This window comes from Chelonoidis abingdonii, chromosome 11 (assembly GCF_003597395.2).
Source record: "Chelonoidis abingdonii isolate Lonesome George chromosome 11, CheloAbing_2.0, whole genome shotgun sequence".
Classification (NCBI taxonomy): domain Eukaryota; kingdom Metazoa; phylum Chordata; order Testudines; family Testudinidae; genus Chelonoidis; species Chelonoidis abingdonii.
In genome coordinates, this window is record NC_133779.1 from 38982540 (window position 1) to 38996268 (window position 13729).

Consider the following 13729-nt stretch of genomic DNA (forward strand, 5'->3'; position numbering starts at 1 on the left):
ATTCCTGGCCCGACCAGTCACACACTGGGACAAGTGTTAGGAAAGGGGCCAGGTATTTGGTCGAGATGTGCTGAGAGACGAGCTCTCATGCTTCAGGGCATCAGTGGCTGGCACGTTGTGGAGTCAGGAAAGGGGTTCTCACCACCCCACACAGCTCTGGGCCACTGGCCAGGGGATCGCTGGTTTCCTCTTGAGCATGGGGAACTGAGCATTGCTGGGGTGAGTTTACTGGACTTGGTGGCTCAGGGGGGTGATCTGGTTTGCACAACCCTCTCCTGCAACACACTCACACGCATACCACATATACGCACGTGCACATCACACACAAACACACAGCACCTGCACTACATGCATGCACGTACATGCATCACACTACATGCACGCACGTACATGCATCACAAATATATATTCGTGCACATCTCAAAACATGCAGCATCTGTGTGCATGCAGTGACCCATACCCGTCTCACACGTCGCTGTGGGCACACACACCCCTGTGCATACTCACAGGGATGCAGAGTTGCTACAAGCAGCGGAGGGGCTGACGGCCTGCACCCACAACACCTGAGCTGTACAAACCCCCCTGCTGAGCAGGGGCTGAGCTGGTTCCTTCGCTGCTGCGAGCTCTGCCATTGCCTGTGCAGCTGTCCCCTGCCCCGACCCTGCGGCTGTCTCTGTGCAGGGCAGGAGGCAAGGGCCCGGGTGCTCGTGCGGGCCGTGGGCGTTAGAACATGAACTACCGCACCATTTCCCTTGAAATCTATTGTTTTTCCGAAACACACACTGTGCAGGAGGGGAAGGAGGGAGAGGGGCAGCAGCAGGCATTCCAGCGGGGGATCACCTCTTTGGTCCTCTCCCCCACCGCCCGCCTGCTCCAGAACAAAACGGGATAGGGGATGGATGCAGGAGGGGAGCAGAGGAGATGGGGAGAGCAGACCTCTCTGCACAGCTGGGTGACAGCAGGAGGCTGGGCTGAAAATCCAGCTGGGCAGAAACTGAGCCGAGGGGGGCAGCGCTCTCCACCATCCTGGTCAGTGCCAGTGAGATCCTCGCACAGGCACAGTCTCTGTCCAGCATGGCCAGGGAGGGCCGGCCTGCGGGGCGGGCAATCGGTTGCCAACGTTCGGGGTGCCAAATCCCTGGGGAGATATGGGGGTCTTTTTGCTCACACCATTTGGGAAGATGGGGAGGACACATTTCCTGAGTGATACCACACCCAGGGCTGGCCCTGAGTATGGCTGCCACCACCGGGCTCCTGGCTGGGAATGTTGGAACAGGGTAGGGTGACCAATATCCCGATTTTATAGGGACAGTCCTGATTTGGGGTCTTTTTCTTATATAGGATCCTATTACCCCCCACTCCCATCCCAATTTTTCACATTTGCTGTCTGGTCACCCTAACACGGGGAGGGAAGGAACAACCGCCTGTAACAACCATCGTGTCGCGGTGAAGCCCTGGGTCTCAGTGACCAGACAACGTTCCTCTGGAGACTAGTGCTCACGGGACTGTCGTGGGACCTCGAGTGAGTTGCTTAGGGGTGAATTTTCACAAGCGCTCAGCCCATGGGTGGGAAGGACGGGTCTGATCCCTCCTCACTGAAGATGGGTCCCAGGCTGCTGCTGTCTAGCCCTTATCCCCTCACCTTACCAGCTCTGAGCCTCCTGAATAAACTACCCTTCGAGTGGTCCCTACTGAGGCCCCTATGCCAGCTCAGGGCTTGCCCCGGGGGGGAGATTTGGGAAAGGCCCCAGAGGGCAGAGGGAAGGGGCTCCTGACTGCCCTGGGGGTGGCCCACGCCTGCTGCCCCTGGGGAATGTCCAGCTCTCTGGGACAAAGACAAGAGGCCCAGCGGGTGTATGAGGACGAAATGTCAGCTGCTCTCAAGTGTTCGTCTGCTCCCACGGGCCTGTGGGAATTCTGAGAGTTCCCATCTCCACTGCGTCTTCCGTGCTAAACGGTTAGCTGGAGTGGGCAGGGCGAGAGACGGGGGTGGGCAGGTAGAGAGGAACGGGGTGAGGACAGACGGATGGATGGCCCTGAGAAAGGGTAGATACACTTCTGGCGAGGAGCACTGGCTGGGGCTCCATACTCAGCACACGCAGCTCCGTGGCTAGTCCTATTATCCCGACAGGCTGCCCCTCCCCTGCTGGCCCAGGGAGCAAGCCCAGAGTTGTGACAAATGACACCAGCTGAGCATCTGCCCTCCCGGGAACCAAACCCAAATTCCCAGTCACTACAAAAAGCAGGGTTTGTCCGACAGGTGGTGCTTGGCAACTGCCTTTGCTTCTCTCTCCGTCCAAGTGCGGGGTCTCTGCTACCAAAGCTAGGCTCAGGCCAGGAGGGCTAACACAGTTTCACTCTGCCTTGGCGGTGAGGATGGAACTGTGCCATCATCACCATGTTAAGGAAGCCTGCTCTGGCCCGGAGAAACATCAGAACTAGACAGCAGGTCCTTAAAGGGGCCCTGCAACATGGGTCAGACAATGGAGCGTGTGGTCTTCCATCATGATTATGAGGACTGTCATTCATTATTTGTACGGTGGCAGTGCCCCCCCCGGTGCAGACAAGGGCCCCACTGTGCAAGGGGCTGCACAGACATAGTCCCTGTCCCAAAGAGCTGATTGCTGTTTTATGGTGGATAAAGGAATGAAAGTTTGTTTTTTTTAAAGATGGGTGTTTGTTTCTGTATTTTTTTTCTTCAGCAATAGAAATAGGGTCTTCCTGCTGGCCCTGGAGATGTGGATTCTGATGCCAAGGAGTCTGGGGTATTGACACTTCAGCAAAAATCATCTTTCTCCCAGATGTTTATTAGACATCAGAGTTACAATAACAGAAAATAGCTCCAAATAATTTCAAATAGTTTATCTAAAAATTCCTCCCCCTCCTAGCTGATCCCTATTTCACCAGCTGTCCCGTTGCCATAGAGTTCCCCAGGGGAGCCAAGACCTGGATTTCACTTTCCACTGGTGTGACAGATGCTACAAGGTATAGTGTGACATAGAATCAGATTTCTAGAGCCCACCTCTCCCCTCGCTCGCACTGGTTTGACACTGATGTAACACTCGCTGTGAGGTTCAATGGAGTTGCTCCTGATTCATGCTGGAGGAAGAGGCGAAGCAGGCCCTGCATTGTGGACTGGTCCATATACACACAGAACGGTTCCAGGACAGGTCAAGCTCCAGACTGAGGGGAAGCGGGAGGGGTTTCCAGGCGGCTGGAGCAAGGCTTGAGCAGAGGCAGTTGGATCAGGTCCTCATGGTTCTCTGGGGCAGACAGAAGGTCATTTAAGGATCTGTCTGTGACACAATTAGAGCTGGAGGCAGGGAGGCAGGTTACATCCTGGTCCTGGGGTCTAGTGCAGACGGGCCAAGCAAAAGCTTTGGGCATGAGCAAGGCCCTGTCCGCACGGCACATTGGAGCTGTGCTTCAGCTGGGCTAGAGGCCAGCTGGGAGTGACCATCTCCCCGGCCTTTTGCGGTATTTTGGAGGACTGCATGGATCAGCTGGGAGAAAGCCCCAGGAAGCCTGGATGATGCAGCTACAGCAAGAAAGGGTCAGGTCACAGCCCGGGGCTTCACTGAGCAATGTAGAGCTGCAGCAGTAAACCATGCAGCCCCGTTGGTTTCGCACTGGGTGGGCAGAGTAAAGGCCTCAGCTCGCATTGGTTCCACAGCACGAAGGTGTGACCGGAATAAGAACTACTAAATCAAGTGACAGCATCAGGGAGGCACAGCAACCCTGCTAAATACCCCTCGGGCCTGATTCGTCCTTGCCCTGCATCTGGCATTGTCACATGTGAAACAGCTCCCAACCCCACCCCACCCCGCACTCTGATATGGTCACGTTCATGCCCCCTTGTGCTGCCAAGCGATGGAGAACTGAGCCTGCTTGCCAGCGAAGAACAACCTTGAGAATTTCCAAAGCAGAATTGGGTCAGTGCCAAATCCACCCCTAATAATTGCTGGGTCCCAGACCCAGAAGCATATCGGCTTCCACAGCCGTGCCCACGAGGCCTTAGCCCCATTCCCAGTGGGGGGCTTTGCCCTTTGTCTCTTCATTGTCCTGGTAGTGATGGTTCTCGCCCATAAAAAGGGATTGGCTCAGACGTGGGTGAGTGACCCACATATGTACATGAGCTGCGGGAACATCAGGGGCAGCTTTGCAGGGTAAGTGCAGATTGTCTTTCTGGGACCGGGGTCCTAGGACCTAGTTTCATACCTGACCAGGCCACGTGGGCACTTGGTTAATGAGTTATCTCCAGGCAGGGCCTGTCAGTGGGGCCCCAGGGAATTTAGTTGCACCCTATATTAGGGCGGTGGGATCTTAGTGGGTTACTGGTTTACGGTGCTGGTGCCGTAGTAAAACCATCCAGCCATTGCTCCCCCCAGAGCAGATCTCTGTCCCTTTGATGCAGCGGCCAGGCGATGCCAGTGTGTTGCTGAGACAAGGGGAGAGGAGAGGAGCAGGTTCCCTTCCTTGAACACCTGCACCCTGCTCTAGGGAGCCGTCCAGCAGCAGCAGGGTTAACAGTGGCCTGGAGCCCACGAGTTTCATGATTAAGCTCTGAGCTCTCCCCACGGGGACATAAGAGAGGGAAAAGGTTGCCCATTCCAGTGCCAAGGCAGCAGCTCACATTCACCCCTGGCATCGCTGCATCCAAGCCAGGGCTGCCGCAGTAGGGAGGCACCAAGCCCCAATGGAGCCACAGTGAGGCAGCTGCCCTCTGAAAGGAGGGGAAGAGAAGGGGCCGTGTTATCCACTCTCCGCTAAGCGATGCATGATTCATTGACCCAATGCTGCTTGATGTGTCTTCTCTCTGGGCTGGCTCTACAGTCTGAGCTATATATGTCTATTTTCCCCTGGGTGCCACTCAGTGCTTTCCCCTTCATACCATTTCTTTCCCTCCTTCCCACGTTGCTATGTAAGGTGCTGCCCTCCACCCTAGAGCTGTCTGCATTCCAGTGTGGTTCCAGCAAGCCCAGATTGGATGGGGCCAATTCAAGGGTGTTTCTAACCCTGTCTGCACCCCTGCTGGGCAGCTGGACAGTCTTGGAGTCTTGCCTCTGGTGATCACGGCCCAGAATATAGCAGAGACAGAGTGAAGCAGAGATAGGTGTGGGGCAATGTATTTCTCTCCCTGTGGATGCCCATCACCTTGGGATCTGGGTCCCTCTCAGCAGTTAAGACATGCAGTACACACACCGTCTCCTGCTGCAATGTGTAGCCAGCATCACACCGAAACTCACCATCCTTGGCCTCTGGCAGCTCAGCAGCAGCACCAGAGACCAACCCTAAAGTCGAAACTCGTCCTGATGTTGGCTCTCCTGGCTAGTTCATTGCCAGGGCCCTTCTTTGGACAGTTTTTTTTCTGCAGGCCCATTAACACTGCTCCACAGGAATGACCAGGGCCTGTGGGACATAGGAACTGCCAGACTGGAGCACAGCAGGGTGCAGTGAGTCCAGTATCCCATTGCTGACCATGGCCAGTGCCAGCTGCTTCAGTGCAAGAGACCTGAAAGGAGGCAATGATGGAGTAACAGGACATTTCTTCCTAACTCCAGATATTTTGTGGTTGGCTCAAGACCTGAAGCATGAAGGTTTGTATCCGTTCTAATTTCTTTGATCCTGTCTAACATAGCTGTGGATTTTCTCATTAGCCGTAAAAATGTATAATCCTTTTTAGAATCCTGTTAAGCCCTCAACCTCAGTGAGAACTTGTGGCAATGAGTTCCACAAGCTAACTGCGCATTTGTTTCACTTGCCATTTCGTCCAGCAGTTCCCGGGGGTTATAAAACCTCCTTAGCTACCCTCCCAACAAAAAAAATCCATGACATTTGAGCTTTCAAAAGCATTTAGCACCAGAGCTTTTCTATCACTGAAGAATTCTTGGCACTCGACAGAACCCATAAAACGATCCTTTTCTGTGTCTCCCTTCACCCTCAGCTTGCTTGTGCATGGGAGGGATTTGTATGGATTCATTTCTTTTTACAGAGGGTGGAATACAGCTGGAAGAGACACTCGCCTGTCTATGTGCGTGAAAGAGACAGTGCCCTGTTTAATTTTTTCATATCTCCTAGTGCAGATTTACCCCTTTATCCCAGTTCCACTGCCATTCCCCTCGCATAGCGTTTCTATGCAAACCATCACCAGGATTACAAACCCCCTCTTTGTCTACAGAGCTTCGAGGCCCAAACAATCCCAGCTCTCTCCCTCCGCCTCGCTCCTGAGCTCCTGCCAAACGCCATCTCAGGTGAAAGCAAACAGTGTGAGAGCGCGCCTATTCGCCCAGCTCCAGGCCTGCCTCCCACTTGACCTACTTAATGCCATATATGGCCAAGCCTAATCCACTCAAACTGCCACGGGACTGCACGAGGGGGAGGAAGGAATGGCTGCAAAAATCCCTATTAAAATCCAATGCACCGCTGACCCATGCCTGGTCGCCTTTGCAGCTGGAAGGAAATAAACCAGACTCAATGGCTTTGGTTTTTGCGTTGCTCTTCAGCACAGCAGTGTGGGGATGGGAGGAGGGGATTTGTAGCCACCAAAAGGTTAAATTTTCCTCTCTCATCTGCTCCCCCGCACCCCTACCCGAACCACGCCTGCCCTGCCAATCCATCAGGCATGTAAATGGCTGGTCCTTGTATCCAGGCAGAGGTAGCGTGTTACACTCCGGGGTGAGCTAGCCAATGGGGACGCTGTGACTGCGACTCCCCCCTGCACTATTTCAAGGTGATTGTGAAGCGGGTCACGTAGAGCGCAGAGCCAGGGCCTCTCTGCACGGCAGCGAGACAGAGGGAGAGCTCAGAGTCCTTGGCCTGTGTCATTAGCAGGCCAGCCCAGGGTTTTGGGGCTTTAGGAGGCCCTGACAAAAGTGCCCCAGTTGTGGGAGGAGGGGAGGGGTTGCATTTCCATCGTGCCAAATTAGGTGCATGTGTGACTTCCATGGAAACAACAACGGGGACTCAGCCCCCACAAGGGTGCAGAGCCTCGTTATTATTTATGACTCAACTCGCCCTGCAGGGCAAGGAGCTCGTAAGCCGGACAGATCCTGTGACATGAGAGATGATGACACGAGGCCAAAGGTTTGGGATGGAGGGCGGCAGCTAGGGAATGGGGGAGACCAACCACTGGAAGCCAGGAGCAAAGGGAGGCTGCCCCTGGGAGAGCCCTCTGCGTTTGCAAAGGGGGAGAGTTTGTTTGTTTCTAATGGGAGTGGTGGCCGTGGTGGGGATAACGTGAGCCCGAGTCTCCGGTCTTGTGCAGTCGATCACACCTGCGAAGTGGACATGCTAATCAGAATGGGAGTGCGTCACGCCTGCTTTGCACTGGTGCAGATAACCACACAAGGAGCAAGATAACAGAATCAGACCACTGGTCTCCTCTGGGTATCCCAGGCTCTGGGTAGTGGAGATTCTTCACAGACATCAGATCCTGCATTACTCCAAGCCTACAAACAGGGCCTCGATGCTGTGGAAAAACAGCCTGATATACAGCTCCAGGTGGGGTTGGGGGTGGAGTTCCCAAACATGCGTTGCAGGGGGTCCTGTATTACGACTGCAGGCCAGGCCTGCCATTTGCCATGTGGGTTTTACTAGTGACATTGAATGGGCTGATTCCATTATCGGGTTTGTATGTGAAAGGACTGTCACCCCAGAGTCAGGAAGCACAGAGATCTGAGGTGCTATTAACTGAATTGTTACCTGAAATTGGGCCAGTTAGTGAACTTAGGGAGAAAATGACCCACCAGAGTTTGGCAGAGCAGCACGTTTATTATACTGACAGTTAAACTCAAAAGAACGCGGTGGGGGTGTGTGTGTCACACACACACTCGCATACTCACGCTCCCTGGACAGGCACGGCACTGGAGATGTCAGCATCCTTCAGGGTAAGTGTCTCACAGCACAGCGATGGACGGAGCAATGAAGGTAAGTCTTGCCGATGGACTGCAATGCGGCGAGCCACTGGCCAGGCGGTCCGGGCGAAGAGTCTTCACGGAAGGTACCATCTTGGGAGTGCACTGCCGAGCACATGGCCCCTTCCCCTTTTAGGGACCTGCTCCTCATAGCCTGTGACTAGAGATGACTTGGCCGCGTCTATAGGGTGACAGACAGCAAGTGTGAAAAATCGGGATGGGGTGGGGGGTAATAGGAGCCTATATAAGAAAAAGACCCAAAAATCAAGACTGTCCCTATAAAATCAGGACATCTGGTCACCCTATAGGTCTTGTTGGTCACATTCCATCTCAGACAGTGTCCATGCAGTGTCCACGCATTGGGAGCGTCAGTGTGTGACCCCCTCCCCTCCTTTCTTTTGAGCTTAGGTGTCAGTATAATAAACATGATGCTTTCTGCTAAACTCTGGTGGGCCATTAGTCCTCCCTAAGCTTACTAGCTGGCCCATTTTTGGGTAACATTAGGTTTAGGGGCCTGGCAGGCACAATCTGCAGTGAAAGGGGCGTCCGTAATAGCGTCACAATGCAAAGGTTTTCATACAAGGTTAGGAGGCACAAGTGGGCAAAGGAAGCGGTTGGAATTCACGTGTTGGCTCACTGAAGGGGCTTGATTTTCCCCTGAATTGCACCTTGCAGGATCATTCACACTTGGGTGAAGCCGGTGCAGGATACCACGAGTTGGATCTAGGAGTGGATCTAATGTGAATGTCTGCACAAGGCACTGGGGAGTGGGGAATGAGGCCCAAGGTCTTTCAGTTGGAAAGATAAAGGGATTCCAGTCCTGCCATTTGGCTTTCTAAACACACATGCATGCACACAACACAACTACCCCTGGCCCTGGACAGCCAGCATCCAGAAGTGCTGTCAGAACTTGTAGGGCAAGATTCTGATCTCAGTTCCATTGCTGCATGTCCAGAGTTACTGCATGTCAGCCAGCATGGCTAGCCTGGATTTACAATGGAGAAACTGACATCAGAATCTAGCCTCTCATTTCCCACGGGTGCATCTCCACTGCCAGCAACCGTGACAGGCTCAGACAGTTTTACTACCCACTCTGCTCAGGATCAGCACCTGGGCACAGGGTGGGGCGTTTCAGGCAAACACGAGCCGCCTGTTTCCCCCGCTTTAGGAGAACAAAGGCACTTGCATAAGAAAGTTTACTGCAGGGACACAGGGCAATCAATGGTGTTAGTGCAGAGGCACATCAGTGCAGCCAAGAATCTGATCCTTTGTTGCTATTTTTTAATTCCCTCTCTGTAATGAGGAGAACACCCAGAGATAAACAAAAGGATGTAAGTTACAACTGAGCCTCGCTTCCTGGAGAAGGGAGGAGGCGTAGGAATGGGGATGGTGCAGGCTGAGATAACCTTTATGGGACTAGCAAGGGGCGCCAGAACATTCTGGGCATTCTCTGCACTTTGAGGTTCTCTGCAGTTCTGGCTGCTATCTGCAGAACCTCAGGCCTCAGTTAATTGCTCTGCTCCTTGTATAGTCATTTGCATTTGTGTAATTAGTCATAATTTATAAACCTTAATAATGATACCTAGCCATTATCATCTGTGGATCTCAAAGCACTTTATAAAGGAGGCAAATGTTACATATTTACACATGGGGAGGCCAAAGCACAGAAAAGGGAAGTGACTTTTGTCCAAGGTCCCCCAACAGCCCAGTGACGGAGCTAGGAACTGAACTGCATTGTCCTGAATCCCATTTGGGTGCTTTAGACACCAGAGTGCACTGCCGTGGGCCTGATTCTCCATTGCGCTGCGCAACCAGTGCAAAGCTTCATTCATTTTGCACAGGTGTAAGTGACTGCACAAGATGCAAGGCATTGGAGAATTGGGACCCTACATTTACCAAGATGCCAGACTTAACTCACAGCAGCATCTGCTCAGCCTTTCATTCTTCCACCGCAGATAAACTGTGTTCCTTGCAGTTTACTGTGTGATAATTTCAGACAGCACCCTCTTAACCTGAGATCCTCTTTCCACTGCATGGACACTTACAACCCTGTGGTGGTCTTTGTAACAATTGAAGTTTGCTTCCGGTGTCTTTGGTCAAAATTTCCTTGCCCTAACATTTGTTATGCTGTACACTGGTTGATTGCTGACCTCCACACCAGAGGTGGCTGCATTTCAGATGATGTGCTTGTGATGGGTTGGATCACAGAAACCCCCTTGGGAGCTGCCCCCTGATGTGCCAAGACTACTTCTGCCCTTGCTTTCCCTGCCAGCTTAAGACTCTAGCACCCTGTCTTGCTGAGCCAGACACTCCTATCTGCTCCAACAAAGACCCAGGATCTGACTTACTTGCCCCAAAACTGCAGGTTTACCTGAAAGCAGCTCACCGAAGTGTGTTTGTCTTAACACCCAGATGTCCAACTCCCAATGGGGTCTAAACCCAAATAAATCAATTTTACTCTGTATAAAGCTTATGCAGGGTAAACTCATAAATTGTTTGCCCTCTAACACGGATAGAGAGATATGCACAGTTGTTTGCTCCCCCAGGCATTAATACATACTCTGTGTTAATTAATAAGTAATAAGTGATTTTATTAAATACAGAAAGTAGGATTTAAGTGGTTCCAAGTAGTAACAGACAGAACAAAGTAAGTCACTAAGCAAAATAAAATAAAATGCGCAAATCTATGTCTAATCAAGCTGAATACAGATAATCTCACCCTCAGAGATGCTTCAGTAAGTTTTTTCTCAGACTGGACACTTTCCAGGACTGGGCACAATTCTTTCCCTTGGTACAGCTCTTGTTCCAGCTAGGTGGTAGATAGGGGGTTCTTCATGATGGCTCCTCTCCTCCCTTTGTTCTGTTCCACCCCTTTATATATCTTTTGCATAAAGTGGGAATCCTTTTGTCCCTCTTTGGGTTCCCACCCCCTCCTTCTCAATGGAAAGACACCAGGTTAAAGGTGGATTCCAGTTCAGGTGACATGATTACATGTCACTGCAAGACTCCAAGCCTTCATTCCTCCCAGCCTGATTCACAGGAAGGCCTGCCTGCAAACAGAGCCAGCCAGTCAATTGCCCTGGTTAATAGGAGTCATCAAGATTCCAAACCACCATTAATAGCCCACACTTTGCATAATTACAATAGGCCCTCAGAGTTATATTGCATATTTCTAGTTTCACATACAAGAGTGTTACATTTATACAAATCTACTGATCACACTCAGTAGATTATAAGCTTTGTAACGATACCTTACAAGAGACCTTTTGCATGAAGCATATTCCAGTTGCATTATATTCACTCATTAGCATATTTTTATAAAATCATATAGGCTGTAATGTCACAGTGCTGTGCATAGTTGCAAAGGCCTTTTCAGATGAAAGATGATATATAAATAAATGTGATAAATGGTTAGATGGTGACGCAAGGTTGGGAAGAGTGGTGGCTGATGCTTGTGATGATGCAACCTGGCACTTCTAAAAGAGGTATTGACACACGCCCAGATGCAGGCTACAGACAATAACCTGCGTCGCCTCCCTGGGAGGCCCTAATGCCAGAACTTCAGTGTGCTGCAAGGCATCTGTGCTCTAACTACACAAAGAATCTGGGAGAAAGAGAGCGTGGGATGTTTACTGAGATAAAATAAAATGACGTCTGACTCTGCAGGAAGCCTGGAACCTGCCAGATGTTTCCAGGGTTCCCAAGGGGATTTGACGCCTGCACGTAGCGCATTAGGAAAGAACAACAGTTATTGCACCTCACCCTTCAGAAAGTCCTTGGACACAGCCAGAGAAGATTATTGACTTGTGCTCTTTTCAAGCCCCCAAGATCGGTGCTGGTTTGAGGCAGGATTTGTGTTGCTATGCATAGAATTACTGAAGCGAGTAACGGTAGTGGACCTAATCCAGCCCTTCCTGACCAGTGCTGCATGTAGTGCTGAAATGAAAATCAAGTTGAGCTCAATCTCAATCTCTGCTCAACACAGGGGTTCAGAATCCAAAGTGAGATCACCCCAGTATTTTGGGGCGTTTGGAAGCCTTGGACCTGTTTCTTGGACTAGATGCAGGAGTCACGGGGTGACACTCTATGATCTGCATAATGCAGGAGGTCATACAATGGCTTCTCAGTATGGGGGTGATGACCCAAGGTTTGAGGGATGGAGTGCAACCAAAATTCCTAGCTACATAGGAGGAGAGTCCTGAAACTGATTTTGGTGGTAACATGGGACCCTTACAGGAGCAATGGAACGATATATCAAACAGGCAAGGATGGATGAAGAGCAGAACAGAAATAAAACCCGAGCTGGCCAAAGCCAATGGGTCTTTGTGTTGATTGGAAAATGTACTTTTTTGCTAAGGCTGAGATGTTGGATGCCTAATGCTCTCAGGCTTCTGTAAAAACCAGAGCCTGAATTGCTCCAGATACCAGTGAATATTCTCTATATTCTTTGTTTTCCTGTCGTTATGGAGAAAGTTGCAAGTATGGTGTTTCTGATGAAAAGACAGATGGCCCAGATCTACTGCAGCTTCTTCTGAGTGGTGCCGTGGGTCTGTGTCCTTCATTGAACTGTACCTTTGTACCGTAAATTATAAAGCACCGCTCCTGGGTAAATCACAGAGGAAATACAGCCGCAGCAACCTCTCCTGCTACAGCAACAATGTGACTGCGTCAGGGATTTTCACCCAGTAGGGCTGGGTGAACAGCTCCTCTATGAGAAATGGGGAGAGATAAGGGACTGTTTCTGTCAGTGTGCTTAGTGCCTGGCAGAATGCAGAACTGACTGAATATTTAACCAATGGTGCCTTAGATTCTGAATCCAAAGTTGGAGCTGTGAACTCTCACTGTTATGAAGGGGGAAGCCTTCATGCAGCAGGGTGGAAGCCAGACTTTACCAGATGGAGATCAGGAAGAAATGTCCCTGACGGGAAGGGGAATATTTCATCGGGTTGGAACTTGTCACTGTCGGAGATGGAATATTGAACTAGATGGATCATTGGTCTGATCCAGTCCAGCATTTCCTATGTCCCTAGGGCCCAAGCAATAACGAAAAACAAGCAGGCTCATCTGTCCATGTATTTAATAGACACACCAGATCAAGGCATATTTTGTATTTAATAGACACACTAGATCCATTCCCTGGCCTTCCGCCCCAAGAATGACCCTGCACCTAGTATCTGCAGTAGGACAGGTTCCGAGCACTTTACTAGTGTGTAGGGGAGGTCAATATGGGGGAAATCCATGCTAAGTAATGGACTATGTTTTCCCTGTCTCTCCGACCGTGGAAGCATCCTGCTGTCACAACGCTGGCCTGAATTAAAACAATGAACTCGGCAGTCACTAGTGGCTGCAGTGCGGTCTACTGGGAAGAGCAATGGAATGGATGCCATGACTTCTGAGCAAGATATGAATCGACCACTGTGTGAGTCTGGGCAAGTGGCTAAACTTGCTCAGGTCCTCCATCAAACTGGACATATCAGGGCTGTTGCAAGTCTTAAAGGCCTTGGTATCTTGAGATGAAAGTGGTAAATGGCTTCACTAAGAGATCCCCCGCTGCCTCCAGGGAAAACTTCAGTGCTACAGGAAGCAGGGGCGGCTCCAGGCACCAGCATGCCAAGTGCGTGCCTGGGGCAGCAAGCCACGGGGGGGGGGGGGGGGCTCTGCCAGCTGAGGGCAGCCTGCCTGCCGTGCCTGGGGTGGCAAAATACCTAGAGTCGCCCCGACAGGAAGTGGTGTTTTTGCTTCAGTAGGTAATGCTCTTCCTTCTGAGTTCATACACAACCAATGCCAAGTAGCCAGTGGCTACCGTTGTATTAATC

The 13729-nt window shown here is 51.3% G+C and overlaps 1 long non-coding RNA gene across 1 annotated transcript; it reads right to left on the minus strand.

Annotated features, from left to right (window-relative positions):
- Positions 1-2786: 2786 nt before the first annotated feature.
- LOC116815163 (uncharacterized) lies at positions 2787-4428 on the minus strand. The gene is made up of 2 exons (XR_004371436.2): positions 4344-4428; positions 2787-3263 (listed from the first exon to the last, which is right to left on the minus strand). It is a non-coding gene; the product is annotated as an uncharacterized LOC116815163 (long non-coding RNA).
- Positions 4429-13729: the final 9301 nt, after the last annotated feature.